At 43.7% G+C, this 15,673-nt stretch overlaps 1 long non-coding RNA gene across 3 annotated transcripts; it reads right to left on the minus strand.

Moving 5' to 3' along the window:
- Window positions 1-1,254: 1,254 nt before the first annotated feature.
- LOC115208637 (uncharacterized) lies at window positions 1,255-9,625 on the minus strand. 3 transcript variants are annotated; one of them, XR_003881210.1, is made up of 6 exons: window positions 9,379-9,620; window positions 6,340-6,440; window positions 3,922-3,977; window positions 3,253-3,753; window positions 2,617-2,667; window positions 1,255-2,254 (listed from the first exon to the last, which is right to left on the minus strand). It is a non-coding gene; the product is annotated as an uncharacterized LOC115208637 (long non-coding RNA). The 3 variants fall into 3 exon arrangements; XR_003881211.1 differs by having other exon boundaries at window positions 3,253-3,977; window positions 6,232-6,440; window positions 9,379-9,625; XR_003881209.1 differs by having other exon boundaries at window positions 3,253-3,977; window positions 9,379-9,623.
- Window positions 9,626-15,673: the final 6,048 nt, after the last annotated feature.

Genomic DNA, 15,673 nt, shown 5'->3' on the forward strand with positions numbered 1-15,673 from the left:
ACACAGTTCACTTTCATAGCAGCCACATAAAAACAGCATGATCACTTTGCTCGTTGTATATATAATTCTTTTTTGCAGCTATCTATCTATGCGCTCTCCTCCTCTCACATTTTCCCTTCTCTTGTGGACTTCAGTGCACAACACATCAACTGTCTGTGACCAGGCGGAAAAAAAACGTCAAAGCCGAACCTTCATATCAGGACCCTAACTGCTACATATAGCCTACATCGTTGTCATGTCATAGTCAACTAGAACTACTAAAACTAACGGGTTAGTAAACCCGCTACAATCATGCAGTACAGTGTACAGTCAGAAAGCAGTTTAGCAGTAATACATTAATAAAACCAAAAGTTTCCTTGACTTGGAAGAGTTCCAGTGTTGGATAGCCACAGCCAGCTAGCTAACATAGCATCCCTCTCTCTTTTACCCGGATGTTTGAGTAGTCTAAACTAGCTAGCTGCATTTGCTAGCTCAGTGAAAATAAAAAAATACAACCAAATATAGCGATCTCTCTCTCTCTAGCTTCTCCTTAATTTAGAAAGAAAGTAATTTGTTCAACTATTGTCTTTCTCTCTCTTTGAGTGAACTACTCACCACATTTTATGCACTGCAGTGCTAGCTAGCTGTAGCTTATGCTTTCAGTACTAGATTCATTCCCTGATCCATTGATTGGGTGGACAACATCACTTCATGCTGCAAGAGCTCTGATAAGTTTTGGGATGTACTCCGGACGTTGTCATAATTACTGTGTAAGTCTATGGAAGGGGGTGAGAACCATGAGCCTCCTAGGTTTTGTGTTGAAGTCAATGTACCCAGAGGAGGACAGAAGCTAGTGTGATTTTAACCAATTATGAGTAGGCATTACCTAATAACTGCCTAGTAATTGTCTACTAATTGGTTGATGATGTCATTGGAAACACTTACTTTCCGCCATCTTCTTTACTACAAAACATAGATGCCAGTCAGTTTCACATATGTTAATGTTGGGGTGGTGCTTAGATTTTTTATTTATTACAATCCCCATTAGCCGACGCCAATGGTGACAGCTAGTCTTACTGGGGTCCGACTTACTGGAGATGATTGTGAAAATGTCCCTTTAACAGAATGGATCCAATGCCGCCCAATTCCCTTTATGGCAATGCATTTTTTACTTTTTCGTAAAAAAAACTTGCTTTCCCTTTGTGCCCCTGACGTACGAAAACAAACAAGCCAACGAAATCCCCAGGACAACAGGAGAAAATCAACAGCAACAACAAGGATTCAATCATTTATTTAATCAGCCAGGAAGCATGGCGTCTTCGATCTCATTTGGGGGCCGAGGAGACTAGGGACCAGGAAGTCAGCTGACACAGTACAGGTTGCACTGCTCCGTCTGTTGAGACCCTATATATAGACACCAAATCATATCTGCTTCCAAGAAATCATTCAACTACCAACCACACAGTCCCATTTCCCTCCTAAGCCACAGAGCCTCCAATAGAATCAATAACCTATCAAATGGATACTTAGTCAAGTGGTCTGCAGGTGCACCTACTGATATGTTGTGTGTTCTGTTTCCACTGCCAGATTTCGAACTCTACCAACATTTTCAGACAAAGATACAACAGAGAGTAGCTCAGACAAATCACTTGTTTATTTAATTGAGGGGAGGGTGGTGTGGTCTCCAGCCTCTTGGACCAGAGAAGGTCAGACTGTAAACTCTGGTCTCTGTTTGACTTTCCATCATCCTTTATTAGCGTGTGACTCTTGGAGGACATCTGTGTCTTTATATGATTACACCTCTCCAGAATGTCAAACAGCAACTTATCATAGAGGAGTAGACATCATGCTTTGGAATGGTTGCATCACCTTTGTTCCTCTTTGCTTTCAATGCATACCCTAAAATGGGGAGAGTCGGGCAAGGTTAGAAATGTATTTTCATGAGCTTTGGTGTCTCTGGTATATAACTGAAGATCTTTGACTCCTCCTCTGTGGCAGCACTACCTGTGGTGGTTTCTAGATGATTCACACCAATAAACATTTCAAATCAATCAATGAGGAAGGCTTCATGCTGCTATTGTCCATTTTAGCTGCTGAGCAATGTGGTCCATGGCTGGTCCATGGCTTAGCTCTTCAGTCTGTGGGTGCAGACGACCTACAACTGTCTGTAAGTGAGGGCGGGATGACGGGAGGGAAACCAGTCTTGGAAGGAAGGGGAGAAGTGGTTTGAGCCATCCCCAGGCTCGTGGTGAGGATATTTATCCAGGGAAGCACACTGGGAGGGGAAAGAGAGAGGCAGTTAGTTTGTAAGTTAGCTGCTGACTAGCGAACCTACTAATGCTACTGCAACAATGGTGTGACACAGGTTAAAAGCTACGAGACCATCCTGCAAAACACATTTTCGGATACTATTACAAACTGTAACCATTTTGTCTATTGAGTATGTAGTTTTCAGGCTGTAGATGTATCTCCTTTACCGCATGGTTCAAAGTCTTTATCAGCTGACAGGATAAATCACTGTGTAAATATTCCTGCACAGGGAATGGCCAAAGACGAAGTTGTCCCTTGAAACACGTTCCAGAATTCAACTTCAAACAACACAGATGTCCGCTAGAGTAGAGACTTGGATCGACTCACCAGTTGCCTAGCCATTGAACTGAGGACATTTTCTACATCCTGGACCCACATCTGTGAAAGAGAGAGAGGTAGAGAGGAAAAAGAGAGATCAGACAGACAAGGGGATGATAAGCAGTTGACACGCAAGGACATTAATCATTCAAAGAGAGCGAGACGTTGTTGCAAAGCAGAATCTCTTTATGCCACATTTTCTCACACTAAACCTAGTTTTGCAAAGGGAGCAGTTTTCCGCCTCGCATTTGCATAAAACATTTAGCAGCATGCTGGATCTCTCCCCAGGAACTGTGTACCCTTGGTTCTTGTGACCCAGAAGTCTCAAGTCTTGATGAATTGACATTTCTAAGTTGCCTCATCACACAGTCACATACACACACTCCATCTATGTAAATTAAAAAACTACATAGCAGTGCATACAGTACGGGGCCTGATCAACAGCATCAGTAAAGGTGGCATAAGAGTAAAACCCTTCCAAGCTATAGTCGTAACCCTTAGAGGGTTCACCTTTGTGGATCCCCCCAGGTCGTAGCAGACACACACAACAATTTAGTGTTGGTAGTTTGCCTGAGATGACAAAACACAGAGAGAGTGTGCAGGTGAGAGATGGATAAAGAGAGTTTCAGGTGAGATCTTTCTTACTCTGTGTCTCTGTCTCTTCTCTATGCTCCACTCCCTCACGTCTCTCCAGTGCCCTGGCAGGCGAGCACTATCCTCCGCTCCAGGCATGCTGAAGAAGCGTCCTCTCTCTCCCTTCTGACTCCCAGACAGTCCCAGTCCACTGGTGTTTGGAATTGGCCCAAACAGAGCAGGGTGTTTCTGGCCAGACCACCCCCTCTTATTGGTCTCAGGTGACTGACACTGTTTCTGTATCTGCAACTTGAGTCGAGACATTGATACTCTGCCCTGTGTGCTAGAGTCGAGTTCCTCTGGTTAGGGCAAGGCTCTTTCATTGCCATTCAGTACACCCTGCCCCTAGTCACGATCCTGTAAGGCTAAACCATCTCTGACTTAGTCAATTTCAAATATCTGAAAAGCAACTTGAACCTCAATTAGCTGTGTAGTTGGACTGGCCATGTAACAGAGAGGGCGTTGATCTATGGGAAAGATGATCTCTGTATTTCTCTCTGCATTATAAACGATCTGACAAAAGAAAGAACCGTTATTGATGTGAAGACAGATTTAAGGATTTACTGTCCTAGCACTGCCGCTGAATCGTAATTATTACAAACTGTAGCTATTAGTGGGGTTATATGGATGAATAATATAGAGAAATCAGACAAGACTAGAATAGAATAATTGGTCTCTCACCTGTTCCTTTTCTTTCCATACTGCCTGGTCACCACTGGTTGCTGCTGCCTGAGGATCTGAAAGGAGGAATTTCAACCAGGAAGTTTAAACCAGTAGAGTGTCTTGTATAGGTACACTCTGTACTGTAAAACACATGTGTTAGCCATGAGAGTTTAGCGTGCCTAGCTAGCCCGATGCACTGCCACCTGGGACTAAAATGCTTTTGGCTCGACTCCTGGACACTTGTTTAAAGTATACACTACTACAGTCATACCAAGTCTCTGTGTAGTAATCCAGGGCCCGTATTTAAAAAGTGTTTCAGAGTAGGGTCCCTCCTGTCCGTATAATCATACGCATTATGATCTAAAGGGCAACATGGATCCTTTAGCAGCACTCCTACACAGACTCTTTGTGGATGCGGGCCCCGGAGCCTGCGGCACCTCACTAGCACTAAGCCTAAACTCTGATTGGGTGGTTATTGATGCTTACCATCCAGGAAGCTTCGCTGGTATTACCATGGAAACACAAAGACGAGCCAGCCACATGCATTTGGGGAAGAGCGGTTCCAGATTCTAATTTGACTAATTTAATGGATTGAAACCAGAGGGAGCAGGTCTTATACTTTTCCCTGAACCCGTTCCCATAACAAGCCTGTGTCTCTCTCACGCTCTTTCTCCACATGTTGGAGCAACTAGTGATATGTGATAAACTTGTCAGTTTAACCATATCTATACAGCTTGACCTCTTATTTACAGTACCAGTCAAAAGTCTGGAAACACCCACTCAATAGCAAAAACATCAAAACTATGAAATAACACATATGGAATCATGTAGTAACCAAAAAAGTGTTAAAGAAATCAAAATTTATTTTATATTTGAGATTCTTCAAAGTAGCCACCCTTTGTCTTGATGACAGCTTTGCACACTCTTGGCATTCTCTCAACCAGCTTCATGAGGTAGTCACCTGGAATGCATTTCATTTAACAGGTGTGCCTTGTTAAAAGTTCATTTGTGGAATTTCTTTCCTTCTTAATGCATTTAAGCCAATCAGTTGTGTAGTAACAAAGTAGGGGTGGTATACAGAAGATAACCCTATTTGGTAAAAGACCAAGTCCATATTATGGCAAGAACAGCTCAAATAAGCAAAGAGAAATGACAGTCCATCATTACTTGAAGACATGAAGGTCAGTCAATGCAGAAAAATTGAAGAACTTAAAAGTTTTTTCAAGTGCAGTCGCAAAAACCATCAAGCGCTATGATGAAACTGGCTCTCATGATGACCGCCACAGGAAAGGAAGACCCAGAGTTACCTCTGCTGCAGAGGATAAGTTCATTAGAGTTACCAACCTCAGAAATTGCAGCCCAAATAACAGACACATCTCAACATAAACTGTTCAGAGGAGACTGTGTGAATCAGGTCTTCATGGTCGAATTGCTGCAAAGAAACCACTACTAAAGGAAAGAAACCACTACTAAAGGACACCAATAAGAAGAAGAGACTTCCTTGGTCCAAGAAACACGTCCAAATTTGAGATCTTTGTCAGACGCAGTTTAGCTGAACGGATGATCTCCGCATATGTAGTTCCCACCGTGAAGCATGGAGGAGGAGGTGTGATGTTGTGGGGGTGCTTAGCTGGTTACACTTTCTGATATTTATATGCAAATTCAAGGCACACTTAACCAGCATGGCTACCACAGCATTCTGCAGTGATACGCCATCCCATCTGGTTGGGGCTTAGTGGGACTATCATTTGTTTTTCAACTGGACAATGACCCAACACACCTCCAGGCTGTGTAAGGGCTATTTGACCAAGAAGGAGAGTGATGGAGTGTTGCATCAGATGATCTGGTCTCCACAAACACCCAACCTCAACCCAATTGAGATGGTTTGGGATGAGTTGGACTGCAGAGTGAAGGTAAAGTAGCCAACAAGTGCTCAGCATATGTGGGAACTCCTTCAAGACTGTTAGAAAAGCATTCCAGGTGATGCTAGTTAAGAGAATGCCAAGAGTGTGCAAAGCTGTCATAATGGCAAAGGCTACTTTGAAAAATCTAAAATCAAAAATCTATTTTGATTTGTTGATTTTTTTTTTAGTTACTACATGATTCAATATGTGTTATTTCATAGTTTGGATGTCTTCACTATTATTATACAATGTAGAAAATAGTAAAAATAAAGAAAAACCCTGGAATGAGTAGGTGTGTCCAAAGTTTTGACTGGTGCTGTACAGTATGTCTACTCTGCTGCATGGTCTTTGTTTTAGGTATGCTTTCCCACAGCATCAATTGAACTACAACTTTACTACAGACACAACAAACTGTATTGTTTACCCCACAAATTGCAGGTGAACTCCGTTAGAGGCCGAAGAGGACGACAGGCGTGTGTTTTAGAAGGCTATGTCGGTCTGGAGTACATCCAACTTTACTGGAGTAATGTACCTGGAACTGATGCCTGACAGCGCGGGGAGCCTCACTTCTCCACGGGCTGCAGTTCTCTCTGCACGTACGCCATCTCTTTCTCCCCCAGCTCGTCTGGATGGCTGAAAGGATGAATGGAAGGAGGAGAGAAGAGGAAAGCAGGGGTGGGGAGGTGGATGGACAGCAGGTGAGAGGAGAGTGTGACAGATAAACTCCCACAGCTGAATACCTCTGCGATTTCTAAGTGTAAGTATGGTGACTGCTCGCCTTTTTGGCATTGGCTGTCACCATTACCTCAGTGACTCGGTGAATTCCTGCCGGAAAGAGAGAGACAGATTACTCTGAGGACATGATTTTTGGTTGCTTTGTTGGTTTTTGAGGGGGATTCTCCTTTCAGCTGCTCAAGCACAAGGGCCTGCACAGTCAGTTTGGTTCAATGCAAAGTGATGTGTCACTGTTTCCAGGTTGGTTGGTAGGAGTGTTCCACAATCTGCATAGAAAATGTTTGGCGCTTGTAATGTAGTCAGTGTTCAATATACAGAGGAGAGAATTACTACCCGAGCAGATCTGTCAAGCAGTCTGTTTGTGCTTGTAATGCCTGTGTATGTGTGCGCGCGTGTGTGTTTTACGTGATTTAGAACAAGCCTCCAGAGATCGTCAGAGGTTCATAGAGAGAGTGTTAATCAGCTCCAGGGGTAAACAGGGTCTCAGTCCCACGGGAGATGTTTGAATATACTCAACCCACTCCTGCCACGCCCAGCCCTGTGGCATCTCCATGTGCTGAGCTGATAGGGAATGCTCATGCTCTTACATAGTAAACTGGGTGGCAGGTCGGAAGGTTGCCTAGCGGTTAGAGTGTTGGGCCTGTAACTGAAAGGTTGCTGGTTCAAGTACCTGAGCCCATAAGGTGTCAAATCTGTTGATGTGCCCTTGAGCAAGACACTTAACCCAATTTTGCTCCAGGGGTGTCATACTACTACGGCTGACCCTGTAAAACAACACATTTCACTACATTTTTATTTTATTACATTTCATTTCTTTTGAATCCCAGCCCCCGTCCTTTCAGGAGGCCTTTTGCATTTTTGGTAGATCGTCATTTTATTTTGATTTTTTAAATCAAGTGTATCTGGTCATCATATATAAATTGCTGTTACTAAAAGTGTGTTATTTCTTTGGACTGGTTGTGTGAGAGTAATACTGTGGGTGGCTGAGGAGCGTCTGTAATGTTGCCTGTGTTAGTACGTGCTTGTGGGAAGGACTGTCAGGAGAATGTCCTCAGTGGCCTCTCTCTCTACTCACCTCTCCAGCAACAAGGCTCTCCGAGGACAGTAGTGTGTCACGCTTTATTTGGATAGTCTGGATAGTCCATGTGTAGATGTTCTACAGATGATCATACTTATCTGTTGATAAGCAACCGCTTGCTAAGGTTACGGTTTAGGTAAGGGTTAGGGCTAGGGTCAGCGTAAAGGTTAAGTTTAGGGTTAGAATAACTTCATTTGTTGATTTTTTTTATTTAACCTTTATTTAACTCGGCAAGTCAGTTAAGAACAAATTCTTATTTACAATGACGGCCTGCCCCGGACAACGCTGGGCCAATTGTGCGCTGCCCTATGGGACTCCCAATCACGGAGCCTAGATAAGGGTTAAGGTTAGGGCTAGGTCTAGGGCTAGGGTTAGTAGATAGTTATTTCAAATGTTACTGATAGTCTGCAAATAGTCTGTAGAGCATCTACAGATGGCCTATTCAAATAAAGTGTTACCCAATAGTGTATCAGGCCAATCTAAGACTATGACTGTCAGAGCTGATGGTGAAACACTACAGTAGCACTGTCCCACCCAGTCAAATTGATCACACAATAGAACGCTCACATTGGTTGTGAATCTTATGGCGAAAGAACAGGCTGTCCCATCTCCTCCCTGGCAAACTGGCTTCAACTCTAATAACGCCATAATGTCTACCCTCAACTTTTCAACTCAAACTTTTCAACCCGATCCCAGCCTGTTGTCTTGTTTCGCAGAGTTAGACAAATGTGAGCAGAGAAAGATTATCTCAAAGATTATCTTGACAAGCGCTTTAAGGTTGGATTTTAATGGCTTGACAGTAATCCATGAGTCATAATGGTACAAAACAACACGTGAGGCGATGGAAGCTTGGGTCGTTCTTTTTGTAAACAATCTTATAGCCCAACTTGCTTTGAGTTCAGAGTTGACTGGGAGGCTGGCACACCGGGTACAGGCTGGTATTTGGCATTAGCTTGACATCCAAACCACCACACCCAAGCCTCTATAAACAATCCATCCATCATAGTGGTGTTTTCACATTCCTCAAAACAAAATAACCTCACATACTGAGCTTTCCTTCCTCTCTCAGCTTTGCACGAAGAGATCATCTGTTATTTAGATATCATGCTGTAGTACCACAATTGATTTCCTCCCCATGATCTTGAGTTTTATGGCCACCATGGCGTTAACAATTAATATTTACTAGAAACCTCTGGTTTTTCCCAGAATGGTTGTTCCAAGAGCTGTCCTTCAACATAACATTCAGCAGGGAACTAACTGAGCACACTTCACACTAACGACGCCAGCTTCGCAGCACAAAATCACCTTGAATCAATTCAACCCTCGACCCCTGGTGTTTTTCACACCACTTAATTGCCTCTTTTCCCAGACTCTGACAGTCACAGTGAGATGACATTCAAGGACAGGGAGGGCCTTAAGGCTGGGGGAACTAGAACAAATACATCTGGTGTACACCGTACTGACATTATAGTCATCACACATAATAGAGATAGAGAGTGGAGATGACAAATGATTCTAATAAATGATTCGAACTGAAGAGCCCAAGTGCTGGAAAAACTGACTCTTTCTCATTGCAAATCCCACACAAGAATAAAGCCATCAAACAAGACTAGAGCCCTCAGACATCAAACTTAGAGCCCCCAACCAGAGCATGATAGGGATTGGAGCTCTCCGCCTAGACCAGTTGACTTTCTCTACGCCAGCAGGGAATGTAAAGGGATGAATCGTGTATCGGTGGTTAGGCTTGGATGTACTCACGGTTTGACTCGGTTGTTGAATCGCCTGCGCAGAATGACTGACAGGGTCGAGATGATCAGGATCGTGGTGCACATGATCAACCTGGCCCACGCACCCAGCAGGCAGGCCTGGTCAGCATGAACAGCTCATGGGGGCTCCCTGTCCCACAATCCGGAGGGGCCAAGTTAGCGTAGCGTTAGCGTTAGCCTGTTAGCCTGTTCCAGTCCGCTGCCCGTATGTCTTTCCTAGAACCCTGCTAAAACCTGGCTGGATTAGCAGATGGGGATTAGACCAGATGAGATCACTGATACAGTACTAGCGTAAGCCACTATGGGATGCGTACGCACTTTCTCATTAATCTCTGATTAGACACGTATACCAGTTACATATGGAACTTCTACTTGAGTTTCTGGACTAGAAAAAGTCTCAAGATGAATCATCTTCCTGTTTATCATCCAGTATTATCACTGGCTATCAATGCTACTACCATGATGTGCCCCACAGGAGCCTATATTGACGACTTCCCTTATGGAACATTTTTCATAGGCCCCTGAATGCCAGGCCCTTGGCAACCTAATGAACTATTACAGGGAAAGGCACAAAGAAGGGATGGATGCTTTCTGTCCCTTCATGATCCCGGATGTCAATGAATGCCATCCTCCCCTGTCTTGTTAGAGTGAGGAGGTAGTGAATGTGACCCAGGCATCTCGACATGGCCATTCTCATGGAATTCTATCAGCACCAGAGACGTGAAACTCCTCGCGCCGGTCACGAATGCTCTGAAGCATGGGTATCGGACGGTTTTGGATCCACAGGAGCACCGCCAGGAATGTGAATTGTACAAGTTATGTGCGCATCTCATCTCTGGCTTGGAGAAGTGTTGCTAATTGTGGATTCCTCAGGTTTCTCCTCCACAGCCCTGTCATGGTGGAGAGCCTCTTGGATCCATAAATCACCAAGAGATAAGTATCTAAGAACCACTGCCACCTGCATGGTTTTGGTATCTTGCCCCAGCTATTTTTCCACTACATTCGTTTAACCAAGTCTTTTAACTCATGCAGATTCACATTCAGATCAGTGAAAGGATGCTTGTTATTATGAATTTTCCAAACCTGGTTGAGTGCAGTGACATTAGACTGTCGTTAACATTGCTATTACTTAACCCTATATGACCCACGTGTCAAACTCATTCCACGGAGGGCCGAGTGTCTGTGGATTTTCCCTCCACCCTTGTACTTGATTGAAGAATTAAGGTCACTAATTAGTAAGGAACTCCCCTCATCTGATTGTCTAGGTCTTAAACCAAAAAAAACCACAGACACTCAGCCTTCTGTGGAATGAGTTTCACACCCCTGTTCTATGACATGGTCAAATATATCATAACCTGGTACATTTAACCCTTATTTTACCCAAGTTGCAGCAACGACCTGGTCATGAGTTACAGTGGAGAAGAGAGTGTTCTATGAATCAAATGGAGGCTGTGGATGATCAGGTAGCCATGGTAGTAAGAACAATGCTTATTAAGTCCTCTCCTCTCATAACCACAGAGGACCTGTATGCTGCTAGGAGTAAGTACCAACAGGGCCTCTGGATGAGGTTATGTGTTGACATCCTGTTGTAGTATGAAGAGGTTACATAGCCACATAGGTGATGCATTATGGATCTGCTGCCAAATGCTGTTCTCTTGTCCCTGACACTATTAATAGGCCGTTTAATCCCAACATCCCTGCAACTGCTGAGTCAGATAGGTAGGCAGGTGTGTGTGTGTGTTCCCTTTTCACTCACCGGTACTTCTCACCTTACTGTACAGCTTGGAATGTTGATGTAGGTGCACATGTGTGTTCGTGTCTTTGTTATCACCATGGGAACCTGTCCAAATGAGTCCCTGACTGTCACCAACGCTGGCTAGAATGACAAGCTTGGTGACAAGAGACTGGTCGCCATGGTGAAACGTTACCATCCTGTCAACACAGCACACAGGGGAGCGCACACACACTGCTAAATACCACTGGAGTTATTCCTCTGCAGATACAGTAGGAGGTGGGAGATGTAGAATATACTACAGGGCTTAATCATTCAATTAAAACCAATATCTGGAAGTTACCATGATATTGGGAATTCTTCCCGCCAACACTGTAAGACTCCGAGCAGTCATTGGATTTGCATAAATTCACAATAAAACAACATTATAACCACATCTGATGATACAGTACATGATGATATATCGGCAAGAGACCCGGAATACATTACCATGTGGAATTAAAAAAAGCATGCCTTTTTCTTGAAGCTCCCACTGGTGCCCTTTTGATAAAGAGCATTTGCTCTGAGCATCAACCAGCGAACAGGCACGTCCGTTAATCATTGATAAATGACATTTGCATCTCATTATTGAATTAGCAGAGTGAAACAGAGGGACTCGCAAACCCAGTACCTCTGGGCACCTGTAGGCAAGAGGTCCTGTGTGCTATTTCAGTCTTCTTCACCAGAAGAGAGAAGGGGAGGGAAGAGAAATAGCCTAGCCTGGTCCCAGATCTGTTTTTGCTCTTGCCAATTCCATTGCCAATGGGTGACAAGGAGTTGACATGATAGCACAAACAGATCTGGGACCAGGCTACTTCTCTTAGACTGGCACTCTAAGAGAAGAGAATAGAGAACTGAGTCGAATTGACAAACTCATAGAAAATTCTGCACAGTCTTGGAAGATGGCGCCGAAGAACATGGCTGACGTTTTACATTCTCCCAACCAATTGTGCTATTTTGTTCTTTTTTTTTGCTTTTTGGGTATTTTTTTACTTATTATGTATATAATGTTGCTGCTACCGTCTCTTATGACCAAAAACAACTTCTGGGTATCAGAACAGCGATTACTCACCGCGGACTGGAAAAAACTTTTTCCTTTAACGAGTCAGACGAGAAGGATATCCTGCTTTCGCTGGAACAGGCCCAGATCCATGCCTTTTGCGTGAAGAAAAGACACAGGAAAAGGGGTCGCAGATCGGGCAGCCTTCTGAGAATCCGTAGGCGAGCGAGTAAACTGCCATTGACATTGTTCTTTTTGCTAACGTGCAATCATTGGAAAATAAAATTGATGACCTACGATTAAGATTATCCTACCAACAGGACATCAAAAACTGTAACATCTTATGTTTCACCGAGACTTGGCTGAACAACGATACGAACGATATAGAGCTAGTGGGATTTTCCATGCACTGGCAGAACAGAGACTACCTCTGGTAAGACGAGGGGTGGGTGGTATGTCTATTTGTCAATAACAGCTGGTGCGTGATGTCTAATATTAAAGAAGTCTCGAGGTATTGTTCGCCTGAGGTAGAGCACCTTATAAGCAGTAGACCACACTATCTACCAAGAGAGTTCTCATCTATATTATTCGTAGCCATCTATTTACCACCACAGAACGAAGCTGGCACTAAGACCGCTCTCAACCAACTCTATAAGGCCATAAGCAAAGAAGAAAATGCTCACCCAGAAGCGGCGCTCCTAGTGGCTGGGGACTATAATGCAGGCAAACTTAAATCAGTTTACCAAATATTTACCAGCATGTCACATGTGCAACCAGAGAAAAAAAAAATCCTAGACCACCTTTACTCCACACACAGAGATGCATACAAAGCTCTCCCCCGCCCTCCATTTGGCAAATCTGACCATAATTCTATCCTCCTGATTTCTGCTTACAAGCAAAAACTAAAGCAGGAAGTACCAGTGACTTGGAAGTGGTTAGATGACGCGGCTGCTACACTACAGGACTGTTTTGCTAGCACAGACTGGAATATGTTCCGGGATTCATCCAATGGCATTGAGAAGAACACCACCTCAGTCATCAGCTTCATCAATAAATGCATCGACGACATCGTCCCCACAGTGACTGTACGTACATATCCCAACCAGAAGCCATGGATTACAGGCAACATCCGCATCGGGCTAAAGGCTAGAGCTGCTGCTTTCAAGGAGCAGGAGACTAATCCGGATGCTTATAAGAAATCCCGCTATGCCTTCAGACGAACCATCAAACAAGCAATGTGTCAATACAGGATTAAGATTGAATCCTACTACACCGGCTCTGACGCTCGTTGGATGTGGCAGGGCTTGAATACTATTACGGATGACAAAGGGAAACCAAGATGCGAGCTTCCCAGTGACGCAAGCCTACCAGACAAGCTAAATGCCTTTTATGCTCACTTCAAGGCAAGAAACACTGACGCATGCACGAGAGCACCAGCTGTTCTGGATGACTGTGTGATAACGCTCTCGGTAGCCAATGTGAACAAAACCTATAAACAGGTCAACATTCACAAATCCGCTGGGCCAGACGGATTACCAGGACGTGTACTCAAAGCATGCGTGGACCAACAGTCACCCAAGTTATAGCCTGTTTTCTCTGCTACGGTACCGGAGCGCCAAGTCTAGGACCGAAAGGCTCCTCAACAGCTTCTACCCCCAAGCCATAAGACTGCTGAACAATTAATAAAATCGCCACCGGACTATTTACATTGACCCCCCTCCCTTTTGTACACTTGTACACTTCTGCTACTCACTTCTGCTACTCAATACATGTACTAATTACCTCAACTAGCCTGTACCCCCTCACACTGACTCGGTACCGGTGCCCCCTATATATAACCTCGTTATTGTTATTATTGTGTTACTTTTTTTTATTACTTTTTATTTTAGTCTACTTGGTAAATATTTCCTTAACTCTTCTTGAACTGCACTGTTGGTTAAGGGCTTGTAAGTAAGCATTTCACGGTAAAGTCTACACTTGTATTCGGCGAATGTGACAAATAATTGATTCGGTTAGGTTAGGACTACTTTGTGCATGACACAAGTAATTTTTCTAACAATTGTTTACAGACAGATTATTTCACTTATAACTCACTGTATCACAATTCCAGTGGGTCAGAAGTTTACATACACTAAGTTGATTGTGCCTTTAAACAGCTTGGAAAATTCCAGAAAATATCATGGCTTTAGAAGCTTCTGATAGGCTAATTGACATAATTTGAGTCAATTGGAGGTGCACCTGTGGATGTATTTCAAGGCCTACTTTCAAACTCAGTGCATCTTTGCTTGACATCATGGGAAAATCGAAAGAAACCAGCCAAGACCTCAGAAAACAAATTGTAGACCTCCACAAGTCTGGTTCATCCTTGGGAGCAATTTCCAAACGCCTGAAGGTACTACATTCATCTGTACAAACAATAGTATGCAAGTATAAGTACCATGGGACCACGCAGCTGTCATACTGCTCAGGAAGGAGACGCATTCTGTCTCCTAGAGATTAACTTACTTTGGTGCGAAAAGTGCAAATCGATTCCAGAACAAAAGCAAAGGACCTTGTGAAGATGCTGGAGGAAACAGGTACAAAAGTATCTATATCCACAGTAAAACGAGTCCTATATCGACATAACCTGAAAGGCCACTCAGCAAGGAAGAAGCCACTGCTCCAAAACCGCCATAAAAAAGCCAGACTACAGTTTGCAACTGCACATGGGGACAGAAATCGTACTTTTTGGAGAAATGTCCTCTGGTCTGATGAAACAACAATAGAACTGTTTGGCCATAATGACCATCGTTATGTTTGAGGAAAAAGGGGGAGGCTTGCAAGCTGAAGAGCACCACCCCAACTGTGAAGCACGGGGGTGGCAGCAACATGTTGTGGAGGTGTTTTGCTGCAGGAGGGACTGGTGCACTTCACAAAATAGATGGCTTCATGAGGCATGAAAATTATGTGGATATATTGAAGCAACATCTCAAGACATCAGTCAGGAAGTTAAAGCTTGATCGCAAATGGGTCTTCCAAATGGACAATGACCCCAAGCATACTTCCAAAGTTGTGGCAAAATGGCTTAAGGACAACAAAGTCAAGGTATTGGAGTGGCCATCACAAAGCCCTGACCTCAATCCTATAGAAAATGTGTGGGCAGAACTGAAAAAGCGTGTGCGAGCAAGGAGGCCTACAAACCTGACTCAGTTACACCAGCTCTGTCAGGAGGAATGGGCCAAAATTCACCCAACTTATTGTGGGAAGCTTGTGGAAGGCTACCCAAAACGTTTGACCCAAGTTAAACAATTCAAAGGTAATGCTACCAAATACTAATTGAGTGTATGGTAACTTCTGACCCACTAGGAATGTGATGAAAGAAATAAAAGCTGAAATAAATCATTCCCTCTACTATTATTCTGACATTTCACATTCTTAAAATAAAGTGGTGATCCTAACTGACCTAAGAAAGGTCATTTTTACAAGGATTAAATGTCAGGAATTGTGAAAAACTGAGTTTAATTGTATTTGGCTAAG

The sequence above is a fragment of the Salmo trutta genome, chromosome 14 (assembly GCF_901001165.1).
Source record: "Salmo trutta chromosome 14, fSalTru1.1, whole genome shotgun sequence".
NCBI classification, from domain to species: Eukaryota; Metazoa; Chordata; class Actinopteri; order Salmoniformes; family Salmonidae; genus Salmo; species Salmo trutta.